Genomic DNA, 13,778 nt, shown 5'->3' with positions numbered 1-13,778 from the left:
TATGAAAAGATAAGGGAAGAAAGTGCCCCAAACAAATCAAGATACCACATTATTAGAATCCATGGCCAGCACACAGAAGAAATTACAGAGAAGGTGTTCATGATGTACATGATTAAAATGTTCTGTGAATGAAAGGATAATATAAGAGGGCAAATATAGGCAGTAAAAGATCATTTTGACAAAGAGCTACATAAATAAATACAGGAAGCAAAAGATTACTTCAACAGGGAGACACAGGTTCTAAAAAACCAAACAGTGGACCTTGTCATATATGTGTTTTGATGGGTGCTGTTATTTTTTAAAAAAAGTTGAGATAGCAAAAATATTCATGTTAGGAATGGGGAAAAAGTTTTCTTGAAATAAAACATAATATCCATCTTACACCACCTTGGAAAGCATGCTGGGAACCTCCATATTTCAATGATATAATTACCATAATTTTCTGACAATGTCTAATGTAGTAGAATGTGAATATTTACATATGCACTATTGCAAAAAGCCCTTTGCAATTCCTTACTTTCAGGGAACTTTGTTCTTTTCTCTTTCACTGAATATATTCCAGAAAAGCAGTGGTGTAGGTCAAAGGCACTTTCCTGGGACATCCTTTACAATAAGATATGTCAATCAAATAGGGAGGAGAATGGTGGTTCATGATCCTTAGCCTGAATTACATCTGTGCCTCATGAGAGATTATCCAGAACAATACAGGTTGAAAGGGGAAACTTGAAATCACAGATTCACACTGAGACATCCATTTAAAGAGATGAACTAGACATTTAGATGGCTAAAGGCTTTGACAATAGTGGCCATCTATTGGCCACTATATGACCAGGTCCACTGCCACATTTGCACGACCTACCTAAAATAAAAAAATTTAACTACTTATTTACTCAAAGCACAAACCCTTTGCAAGCTCTCACACCCTATCATTGTTTCCCCAGGCCTGTATATTCTGTGCCCAGAGTAGAGAATCAGTGAGTTCTTGTGAAATCAGTGAAACCATAAGTAAAGGTTCTTGAATTCTCCATAGTCCCATCCTCCTTTTTTTTGATTTAATGCTTTTCTTCTGAGTCTCATTTCCTAGTTTCCTAATATGAATTCAATATTTTATTTTACTTCCCAAACACCCTTCTGCATTTAGCCTCTCCCTGACTCACTACTCTACAATTTAGACTTACACTCCCTCACCTACTTTCTGACAAATTTATGTACTCAAAATAAAGTCTAGCTCCTTAACTCTCCAGATAGCACTTGCCTCTGGCCCAGCACCCAGAGGAATCCCATGACTTGTATGAAATATGAAGAGGAAGAAAAGGAGAACAGGTGGAGCCACAGTGCATTTTTATAATTATCTTCTATTCAGATAAGCTGAATGAAGCTGAATATATATAACAGGTCAAAGTACACCCCAAAGAAGACTGTGGGGTTGGCCTTCACCCAGAATAACCAGATAGGTCTACACACAGAGTGGGTTCTGAGAGGAGGTTCTCATTTTGTAAAAGTCTGAACAAGACAATGGCAATAATTACATTTTATACCAATTATACTCAGCAAGAAAATCCTAAAGAAATAATCTATTCATATAATACTGTAGGATATTAGTTTAAGGGAAAATCCTAATGGTGGTTCTCTTAGAGTTAAAAATATATATTTAATAACTTCTATCACCCATTCCTAAAATATCATCTGTATTTTATCACATAATAAAATGTATAAATGGAGATAATTTTAACATGATATTCAAGTGGAAGAAATTATATTTAGATGTATAGTAAAAAATTTTAGAATAAATAAAATGATTAAATTAAAAAAAACATAAATCTTTGAAAAGAAACAGTAAACCAAATTAAAAGTTCAATTGAAAGCATCAACAACAGATTAGACCACATAGAAGACAGAATGACAGATAATGAAGACAAAATATATAATCTTGAAAAGAATGTAGACCTCATAGTGAAAATGGTAAGAAATCAAGAGCAGAACATTCAAGAATTATGGGATAACATAAAAAGACCAAGTTTAAGAATTATTGGGATAGAAGAAGGCATAGAGGTCCAAAACATAGTAATGAACAATTTTCAATGAAATAATATCAGAAAATTTTCCAAACACAAAGAATGAATTGGAAAACCAAATTCAAGAGGCTTACAGAATGCCAAATGTACAAAATTACAACAGATGCACACCAAGGGACATTATGATGACAATGACTAACATACAGAATAAGGAGAGAATATTGAAAGCTACCAGAGAAATAAATCAGATTATATATAGGGGGAAAACAATTAGATTATGTGCAGATATTTTAACTCAGAAGATCCTGAAAGCAAGAAGATCCTGGGACAACATATATCACTTTGAAAGAAAATGGATGCCAACCAAGAATCTTATATCCAGCAAAATTAAGCTTTAGATTTGTTGATGAAATTAAAACTTTCTATGATAAACAAAAGTTAAAAAACAAAATTACAACTCAAAAGCCTGCACTACAGAACATCCTAGGCAAAATATTCCATGAAGAGGAATTGAAAAACAACAATGAAAATTAGCAAAGGGAGATATTACACTAAAGGAAAACCTAAAAAAAAGGAGATACCAAGTCAAGTACCAAAAATAAACAAAAATGTTTGGGAATACAAATAATGTCTCAAAAATTACCCTGAATGTTAATCGCCTAAACTCACCAATCAAAAGACATATACTGGCAGATTGGATTTAAAAGAAAAATTTAACAATATGTTGCCTCCAAGAGACTCATGTCATAGGAAAAGACATCCACAGATTGAAGGTGAAAAAATGCAAAAAAAAAAAAAAAATTATACCACTCACTGTGGACTAAGAACAAGGAGAGGTTTTCATCCTCATACCAAATAAACTAGACTTTAAGCCAAAGTTAATCAAAATGGATAAAGAAGGATGGTTCATACTGCTTAAGGAAACCATTCATCAACAAGACCTAACAATAATAAATTTATATGCCCCAAACAATGGAGCATCTACATTCAAACAAACTCTTCTCAAGTTCAAGAGTGCAATAAACCACAACATAATTATTCTGGGTCATTTTAAAACACCTCTTTCACCACTGTATAGATCATCCAAACCAAAGTTGAACAAAGAAATTATAGAACTCGATAATACATACAATAGCTGAGACTTAACTGACATATATAGAATATTTCATCCTTCAATGAACAAATACACTTTCTTCTCAGCATCACATGGATCCTTATCTAAAATATACCTTATACTATGCCACACAGCAACTCTTAACAAATATTAAAAAAGTAGAGATACTACCCTGCATTTTATCACATGATAATGGAAGGAAATTAGAAATCAATGATGAAATAAAAAATAAAAGCTATTACAACACCTGGCCACTAAATAAAATGCTACTGAATGAACAACAGGTTGCAAAAGACATCAAGGAGGAGATTTAAAAATCCTTAGAAGTGAATGAAAACAGATATAATGTATTGAAATCTTTGGGACACTATGAAGGCAGTACTAAGAGGAAAGTTCATTGCATGGAGTTCATTCTTTAAAAGAAGAAAAAGTCAACAAATAAATGACTTAATATCACTTCTCAAAGTCCTAGAAAAGAAGAACCAATCAACACCAAAAGTAGTAGAAGACAGGAAATAATTAAAATCAGAGCTGAAATTAATAAAATTAAAACAAAAGAAATACTTGAAAAAATTGACAAAACAAAAAGTTGGTTCTTTGAAAAAATAAATAAAATTGACAAACTCTTAGCCATGCTGGTAAAGAGAAGGAGAGAGAAAACTCAAATTATTAATATACATGATGAAAAAGGAACTATCACAACAGACACTATAGAAATGCAGAAAATAATTAGAAATTATTTTGAAAACTTGTACTCCAATAAAATAGAAAATATCAAAGTATTGACAAATTTCTAGAGTTATATGATTTGCCAAAATTGAATCAGGATGATATCCACAATTTAAACACATCAATTTCAAGTGATGAAAGATACCATCAGAAGCCTACCAACCAAAAAAAGCCCATGACCAGATGGATACACAGTTGAGTTTCACAAGACCTTTAAAGAAGAACTAATACCAATACTTTTCAGTTCATTTCAGGAAATAGAAAAAGAGGGAGGACTTCCAAACACATTCTATGAGGCCAATATCACCCTGATTCCAAAACCAGGAAAAGAAACATCAAAGAAAGAAAACTTCACACCAATATCTATAATGAACATAGATGTAAAAATTTTCCATAAAATTCTGGCAAATCGAATACAAAAACATATTAAAAAGATAGTGCACCACAATCAAGTGGGGTTCATACCAGGGATGCAAGGTTAGTTCAACATATGGAAATCAATAAATGTAATTCAAAACATCAATAGACTTAAAAATAAGAACCATATGATTATCCCAAGAGATGCAAAAAAAGCATTCAACAAAATACAGCACCGCTTCATGTTCAAAACACTAAAAAAACTAGGGATAACAGGAACATATCTCAACATTGTAAACGTTATCTATGCTAAGCCCCAGGCCAGCATCATTCTAAATGGAGAAAAATTGAAGGCATTCCCTCTAAAAACTGGAACAAGACCTCTTTCACCACTTCTATTTAACATAGTTCTTGAAACACTGGCCAGAGCAATTAGACAGATGAAAGAAATTAAAGGGATACAGATAGGAAAAGAAGAACTCAAATTAGCACTATATGCAGACAATATGATTCTATACCTAGAAGATCCAAAAAATTCCACCAGAAAACTTCTAGAACTAGTAAATGAGTTCAGCAAAGAAGCAGGATACAAAGTCAATACCCATAAATCAAATGCATTTCTGTATATCAGTGACAAATTCTCTGAAAGGGAAATAAGGAAAACTACGATATTTACAATAGCCTCAAAAAATTATTTGGGAATCAACCTAATGAAAGAGGTGAAAACCTCTACAACAAAATCTATAGAAATGGAAGAAGACTTTAGAAGATGGTAAGATCTCCCTTGTTGTTGGATTGGCAGATTTAATATTGCCAAATGACCATACTACCAAAAGCATTATACAGATTTAATGCAATTCCAATCAAAATCCCAATGACATTTCTCATAGAAATAGAAAAAGTAGTCATGAAATTCATCTGGAAAAATAAGAGACCCAGAATAGCTAAAGCAATCCTTAGCAAGAAGAATGAAACAGGCGGCATCACTATACCAGACCTTAAAGTATACTACAGAGCAATAGTAACAAAACAGCATGGTATTGGCACCAAAATAGACTGGTAGGCCAATGGTAAAGAAGAGAGGACACAGAGACAAACCCACAAAATTACAATTATTTTATATTAGACAAAGGTACCAAAAACATACATTGAAAAAAAGACAGCCTCTTCAACAAATGATGTTGGGAAAACTGGAAATCCAATTGCAACAAAATGAAATTAAACCCCTGTCTCTCACCATGCAAAAAACTTAACTCAAAGTGAATCAAGAACCTAGGAATTAAACCAGAGACTGCATCTAATAGAAGAAAAAGTAGGCCCAAATCTCCATCATGTTGGATTAGGCCCCTACTTCCTTAATAAGACTCATATAGCACAAGAGTTAAAATCAAGATTTAATAAATGGGATGGATTCAAACTAAAAAGCTTCTTTACAGCATAAGAAATAATCAGTGAGGTGAATAGAGAGTCTACAGCATTGGGAGCAAATTTTTACCACTTGCACTTCAGATAGAGCACTAATCTCTAGGGTATATAAAGAACTCAAAAACTTAAACAAACAAACAAAAAACCCCCAAATAACCCAATCAATGAATGGGCCAAGAAACTGAACAGACAGTTCTTAGAAGGTGGTATACAACTAATCAACAAATATATGAAAAAATGTTCACCCTCGCTAGCAATTAGAGAAATGGAAATCAAAACTACTCTAAGATTCCATCTCACTCCAGTCAGAATGGCAGCTATTAAGAATACAAACAACAATAAGTTTGGTGAGGATGTGGGGAAAAAGGCACACTCATACATTGCTGTTGGGACTGCAAATTGGTACAGCAATATGGAAATCAGCATTGAGATTCCTTAGTCCCGGGTTTTGTTCAGTACAAACTTTCCGAGTATTCACAAAAACAACAGAAAATTGAAATTTTCTTCTCTCCAGGTAAACATTGCAACATTTTCTTTCACTTTTTCTCACTCTCCTATCGAAAACTTCTAGTACATAAAATCCAAAAAATCTTTTATAAAGATTTATAAAAACAATTCAAAAAAGTTCATAAAAACACTTTTCCATGGAGAGGACTCAACTCAACAACACAGCCCATTAATCATCTTAATAACTCTTTACAGCAAAAGAAATAATCATTACATTTATTTAGAGTCTCTAGAATTATACCCTGATATTAAAAAATTTAATGTCACAGATTTTCCTTCTGTCTAATTCACTTACTTTCTACAATTCCACCCACAATACTCTGCAATCATAAGCATGCTTAACTTTGGGAGAGAAATACCAAACTCACTAAACTTTCTTTAATATTTAAATTGGAGTCCCCTTACATGCCAGCATTATTTTGTTACTTTTGTCCTGAAGCTTAAAGACTTAGACCTCCCCACCCCCCATGTTGGAAGCCAATTACTGGGTTTCATTTGTGACTAAAAGGCTCAGGGGTCACTCTAGTTAAACTAGGCTAACTGGGCTGTGCAAAATAACCACACAACAGATGCAAATACCTTTTTCTTTGAGGTCGCTGTGAGGGCTCCTCTGACCTTAAGTGTCCCCAGGAAGAGAGAGTGAGAGCACACGCTGACCCCTTTTATTGAGGAGAAGCTATTCAAATGAGGCAAGGGGTCAGGTTTCAGGGGGCTGAGTCTCTCTTCATGATGTCCACTGTCAGCAGGTTGACTGACACCTGGGTAGGCCACACCCAAGGGCACAGTAAGGGGACACACACAAGGCACTTCCATGGAGGATTCTATCCTAAACAGGGCAAGGGGTTATATTACAAAGGAACAAGTGAGCATAGCTTCACTCATGGGGCTGTAGCAAGACATACCCATGCACAAGACACCGACCCTCTAACCCAAGAAGGGTGGGGGAAGCTCTGCCACATTTCTGTGACTGAGCGCCTCAGCACCCAGCCGGGGAGTGTGACTCAGTCATGTGCAAGGTTGGTCTCCCACACCTTAGAAAACTTGGAATGGAACCACCATTTGACCCAGCTATCCCTCTCCTTGGTCTGTACCCAAAGGACTTAAAAACAGCATACTACAGGGACACAGCCACATCAATGTTTATAGCAGCACAATTCACAATAGCTAAACCGTGGAGCCAACCTAGATGCCCTTCAACAGATGAATGGATAAAGAAAATGTGGAATATTACTCAGCAATAAAAGAGAATAAAATCATGGCATTTGCAGGTAAATGGATGGAGTTGGAGAAGATAATGCTAAGTTAAGTTAGCCAATCACAAAAAACAAATGCTGAATGTTTTCTCTGATACAAGGACGGTGATTCATAGTGGGGTTGGGAAGGGAAGCATGGCGCATTGCAAGATTAGATGAAATATAGATAGGGCAAAGGGGATGGAGGAATAGGGAGGGGACAAGGGAGTAAAAAAGACAGTGGAATGAAATGGACATCATTACCCTAAGCACATGTATGAAGACATGAAATGTGTGATTCTACTTTGTGTACAACCAGAGATACGAAAAAATATGCTCTATATGTGTAATATGAATTGTAATACATTCTGCAGTCATATATAATAAATTGCAATAAATTTTTTTTAAAAAAAGGAAAATTTATTTATTTTTGTTTTTTATTTCTGGAGCTGCAAGGTTCAGGAGCTGCATTCCTTTCTTGCTGGTAAAATCCCAAGAGACAAGGAAAAAGTATGTATCTCACTGCCTCATTTTATAAAGCAACCAGGAATGGGGTCCCTATGCAACTGGCCTTTTCTAACCCTAATAAGCTCCCCAAGACTCCACCTCTACATAGCAACATCTGATTAAATTTCCACCCTATTCATATGTAACAATATGAATTAAACTCCCACATGAGTTTGGGGGAGGCAATCCAAATTTAAACTACAGGAGTAGTTTTTTATGATTTTTAAAAATTTATTTATTTTCATACAATTCTTAATACACTATTATACAATAATTCATCATATCTCTGATTATATATAAGGTATGTTGACACCAAATTCACATCTTCATACATGTATTTTGTATAATGATGAGGGTCTCCTTTTCATTATCCATGCTATTCCCCTTCTCCCTCCCTTTCCCTCCCACCCCTATTCCTCTATTCCATATCTAGAGGTAATCTCCCTCCCTTGCTTTCCCTCCCAACCCCTTTTTAAGTCACCCCTCTTATATCAGAGAAGACATTCGGCATTTGTTTTTCGGTTATTGGATAACTTCACTTAGTATAATCTGCTCTAATGCCATCCATTTTCCTACAAATGCCATGATCTTATTATTTTTTATTGCTGAGTAATATTCCATTGTGTATATATGCCACATTTTTTTATCCATCCATCCACTGAAGGACATGTAAGTTGGCTCCACAATGTAGCTATTGTGAATTGTGCTGCTATAAACATTGATGTGGCTCTGTCCCTGTAGTATGCTGTTTTTAGGTCCTTTGGGTATAGTCCGAGAATAGAAATAGCTGGGTAAAATGGTGGTTGCATTCCCAGTTTTCTAAGGAATCTCCATACTGCTTTCTAAATTGGCTGCACGAATTTGCAGTCCCACCAGCAGTGTATGAGTGTACCTTTTCCCGCATCCTTGCCAACACTTGTTGTTGTTTGACTTTCATAATGACTGGCATCTTACTGGAGTGAGATGGTATCTTAGAGTAGTTTTAATTTGTATTTCTCTGATTGCTAGAGATGGTGAGCATTTTTTCATATATTTCTTGATTGATTGTATATCCTCTTCTGAGAAGTGTCTGTTCAGGTCCTTTGCTTATTTATTGATTGAATTATTTGTTTTATTGGTGCTTATCTTGTTCAGTTCTTTGTATATCCCAGGGATTAGAGCTCTATCTTATGTGTAAAGAGTAAAAATTTGTTCCCAGGATGTAGGCTCTCTATTCATCTCACATATTATTTCTTTTGCTGAGAAAAAACTTTTAGTTTGATTCCATCCCATTTATTGATTGTTGGTTTTAATTCTTGCACTATAGGAGTCTTATTAAGGAAGTTGGGGCCTAATCCCACATGATGAAGATTAGGTCCTACTTTTTCTTCTATTAGATGCAGAGTCTCTGGTTTAATTCCTAAGTCCTTGATCCATTTTGAGTTAACTTTTGTGCATGGTGAGAGATAGAGATTCAATTTCATTTTGTTGCATATGGATTTCCAGTTTTCCCAGCACCATTTGTTGAACATGCTATCCTTTTTCCAGTGCATGCTTTTGGCACCTTTCTCAAATATAAGATAACTGTAACTATATGGGTTGGTCTCTGTGTCCTCTATTCTGTACCATTGGTTTACCTGTCTGTTTTGGTGCCAGTACCATGTTAAACTACAGCAGTATTTATCAGACTTATGGTTTGCACATATTTTCTTCCTTTGGAAGTTGTCTCTTTAACTCTTTGGATTCCTTCCTTCCTTCCTTCCTTCCTTCCTTCCTTCCTTCCTTCCTTCCTTCCTTTTCTTTCCCAGGGATTGAATCCAAGGGTGCTTAACCACTGAGCCACATCAACACCTTCCTCTTTTTATTTTGAGACAGGGTCTTACTGAATTTTTTAAAGGCCTTAGTTGCTCAGACTGGCTTTGAACTTGTGATCCTCCTGCTTCAGCTTCCCAGCTGCTGGGATTAAAGGGATGAGCCATCACAGTCAGCACTCTTTGGATTATTTTCTTCACTGTACCCAAGCTTCCTTTTTTATGGTCACTTTTATTGTTTTATTTTTTAAATTTTTAACTGGTACATAAAACCAAAATACTTATACTATAAATGGGATACAGTTAATATTTAGCACATTTTATATTATATAGTGTTTAAATAAGATGTTTAGCTCCTCCTCGAATATTTATCAATTTTGGTGCAAACTTGCAAATTAAATTCTTCTACGTTTTTGAAAGGTACACTACACAATTATTACTTATATTCACCATTCTGTGCAATAGTACCCCAGAGCCTCTGGTACCTATCTAATTGTAACTTAGCATGTATTGATTAACCTTTCCCCATTCCTCTCTCCAACTACAGTCTTCAACCTCTGGTAACTACCATTCCACTCTCAACTCTAGGAGATAAATTCCTTAGATTCCACATATGGGTGAGATCATATGGTACTGGTCCTTCCATGCCTAACTAATTTCATTTAACACAATGACCTCCAGTTTTATCCATGATGTTGCAAATGACAGCATTTCATTCATTTTAATAGCTGAATGCTATTCCTTTGAATATATATACCACATTTTATTTATTCACTCATCAGTTGATAGACAATTAGGTTGTTTCCAAGTTTTGCTTATTGTGAATTGTGTGGTGATGTACATGGGAGTGTAGATGTCTCTTCAATATAATGATTTCATAAACATGCATACATACAGTTGTGGAATTGCTTGCTCATTTAGTAGTTCTAGTTTTAAATTTTCACGGAACCACCATATTCTTTTCCATAATGGTTATACTAATTCACATTTCCACCAACAGTTTGTGAGGGTTCCCTATCCCCCATTTCCTCACAAGAATTGTTCTTTCATATTTTTGACAAGACTCATTATTACTGGGTGAGGTGATCTCTCTCTCTGATTTAGATTTGCATTTCCTTGATTAGTGGTGCTGAGCATTTTTTTCATGTGCCTGTTGGACATTTGCATGTCTTCCTTGAGAAATGTCTATTTGTACCCATTGCTTATTCTTTTTTAAAAATTTTTTTAGTTGTAGATGGACATAATAACTTTATTTTATTTTTTTTTATTTTTATGTGGTGCTGAGGATCAGATCCAGCACCTCACAAGTTTGAGGCAAGCGCTCTATCAGTAAGCCACAACCCCAGACCCTATTGCTTATTTCCTAATCAGGTAATATTTAATTTATTTATGTGTTGATTTTTTTGGAGTTCCTTATATAATCTTGATATTGATCCCTTGCCAGGTACATTCTTTGGAATATCTCTGCATTCAGTTCAGTGCTTCCTTTGATGTGCAGAAGGTTTCTAGTTTGATATAATCCCACTTGTCTATGTTTGTTTTGGTTACCAGAACATTGGAGGCCATGTCCAAAGAAATCATGACCAAGATTAATTAATGTTAAAGAGAGGTTTTGTATATTTCCTTCTAGTAATTTAACTATCTCAGAATTTCTATTTGAGATTTTCAATGATTTTGTGTTGATTTTTGTATGTGATACGAAATTCTGGTCAATTTGATTTTTGTGCATGTGGATATCCTCTTTTCCCAACATAATTTATTGAAGTGACTTTTATTTCTCCATTGTGTATTCTTGGTTCTTTTTTCAAATATCAATTAAGTGTAAGTGAAGAGATGGATTTATATCTGGACTCTATTCTATTCCATTGGTTTATGTGTCTGATTTTATCCCAATGTCATAATATTCTCATCCCTATAGCTTTATAGTATATTTTGAACTCATCAACCAAAAAGGATACACTGTATACATTAGCAGTCACTCAAATGATACCTTTAAAAATATTTCAGTGAGACTCAGATTTTAATTCAGTACTTTCTCATTGCATGTCATTAAAATAAATAGCTGAATCAATTTACTTAGATAATGGGATTTTAAAAATAATCCGGGAAATTGTTGCAAATGTTTATATGCAATATCCAAATAGAAAAAAATTCCATTTAATATATTTGAAGATATTTGATTAAATTCTTGTAAATATGATTGTAAAAGCCCTACTTTGCATTCAGCAACAAAATGAAAAAAAGCCAGCTATAAAATACCAAAACAATTAAATCTCCCTTTATCTCCATCTAAGTGCTAAACATTTTTGTGTTCATCAGACAAAGAGATGGGCTATATGAAACCTAATATAGGCATAGTTTTAAATAAGCCAGCTATTTCTAGGGACTGAATTGTATCCTCCTCAAACTCATATGCTGAAACCCCTACCTCAATGGGACTGTACTTGATGATAGAACTTTTAAAGAAGTAATTAAAGGTAAATGAATTTTGGGTGCAGCTCTAATCTGACATAACTGGTATTTTTGTGAAAAGAGGAAGAAATAACAGTGATTACATATATATATATATATATATATATATATATATACATACACACACACACACACACACACACACACACACACACACAGTGAGAAACCATTTATCTGAAAGACAAGAAGAGAGAATTCAGGAGAAAGCAAACCTGTCAACACTTTGATTTGCTACTTCTGGCCTCCAAAATTTCAAGAAAGAAATTTCTGGCCAGGTATGTTTGCATGCAGCTATAGTCCCAGCCATATAGGAGTTTGAGGTAAGAGGATCTCTTGAACCCAAGAGTTCAAGACCTGCCTAGGCAATATAAAGAGACCACCATACCCAAAAGAAAATCAATCAAGCAAATAAAACCAGGAAATTTCTATAGCATACAATACCATATGGTAATATTTTGCTATGACAACCATAGAAAACTAATACAGCCACTAAGAAAAATATATTTGTTTCTTGTACATGATTTCTTTAACATATTCACAACATAATTCTTTTAATTTTCCCTAATCTTACTGAACATCTAAACCTAAAATAATGGCAATATTTGTAAGAAAGTATATGAAAGCTGAGTCAAATAATTCTTAAGTGAGTTTTCTACTAGATAATCAAGAATCAAGGATAAATGTGAATATTATTACCAAATAAATAAAATTGGCATTCATGAAAAACATTAGACTGATAATCATTTTGTTCAAATCACAATGGTATCAATTTAACAAATGTTTATTGAGGGCCAACTATGTGTTCAGGTACTATGGTGATTTCTAGAAATAAATGAGCAAGAACAATCCAATTAGTAAACATATGGTACATGTGGTATAGTCAGAAAATATATAAGCACACAGATAATGATTAAAATTTGTGTTGAGGCTATATAAGTTATCTTGAGTATGATGTCAAGAATTATTTTAAACTGAAGGCTCAAAGAAGACATTATTTTGAAGAATTTTAGGTGAACGATGTATATACTAGATCTTTTTGAATGCAGGAAATGTTGCAAGTACCAGAATGGGACAGGGTTTGAGCATTTTCTTAATGTGCATCTCCTCAAAATGCTATGGAAATTGATTCTATACATACTTATAGGTAGCAAGATTACTAGAAATAAATTTCTGGATTGTCCACCAACCCAATACCAATATTCAGGAGACCAATGTTTATAGAAAAGAATCAGTGTTATTCAATGTTTGCATTGAAGAAGATAGACATGATAGCACAGGGGCAAGAAGGGGGTTTTGTTGAGAAGAGGAGGCCATGGGCTATAAACCAGGTGGGGTCTTCATCAGCAAGCACCTGTGTCTTCTCCAGGATATTACAATGATTTTTTACCTCCTATGTCTGGTTACTAAGGAAGGTTTTGCAAAGGTCATTTAGGTTCTATGAATCCAAAGAAAGATTTTGCAATTAACGTCTAGATTTGCCTTCTCATTGACTAAAGAATTAGGGAATGGTTCAGAGTGAGCAAAGAAAAAAATTAAGGGAGTCCCTATTAGAACTTCTCCCACTTTTTCATTGTTTATTCTTCAATCTGGAGATATTTGGGGAAACAAAATATCTGACTCATTTTTTTTC

This window comes from Callospermophilus lateralis, chromosome X (assembly GCF_048772815.1).
Source record: "Callospermophilus lateralis isolate mCalLat2 chromosome X, mCalLat2.hap1, whole genome shotgun sequence".
NCBI classification, from domain to species: Eukaryota; Metazoa; Chordata; class Mammalia; order Rodentia; family Sciuridae; genus Callospermophilus; species Callospermophilus lateralis.
This window is presented reverse-complemented; position numbering follows the sequence as displayed.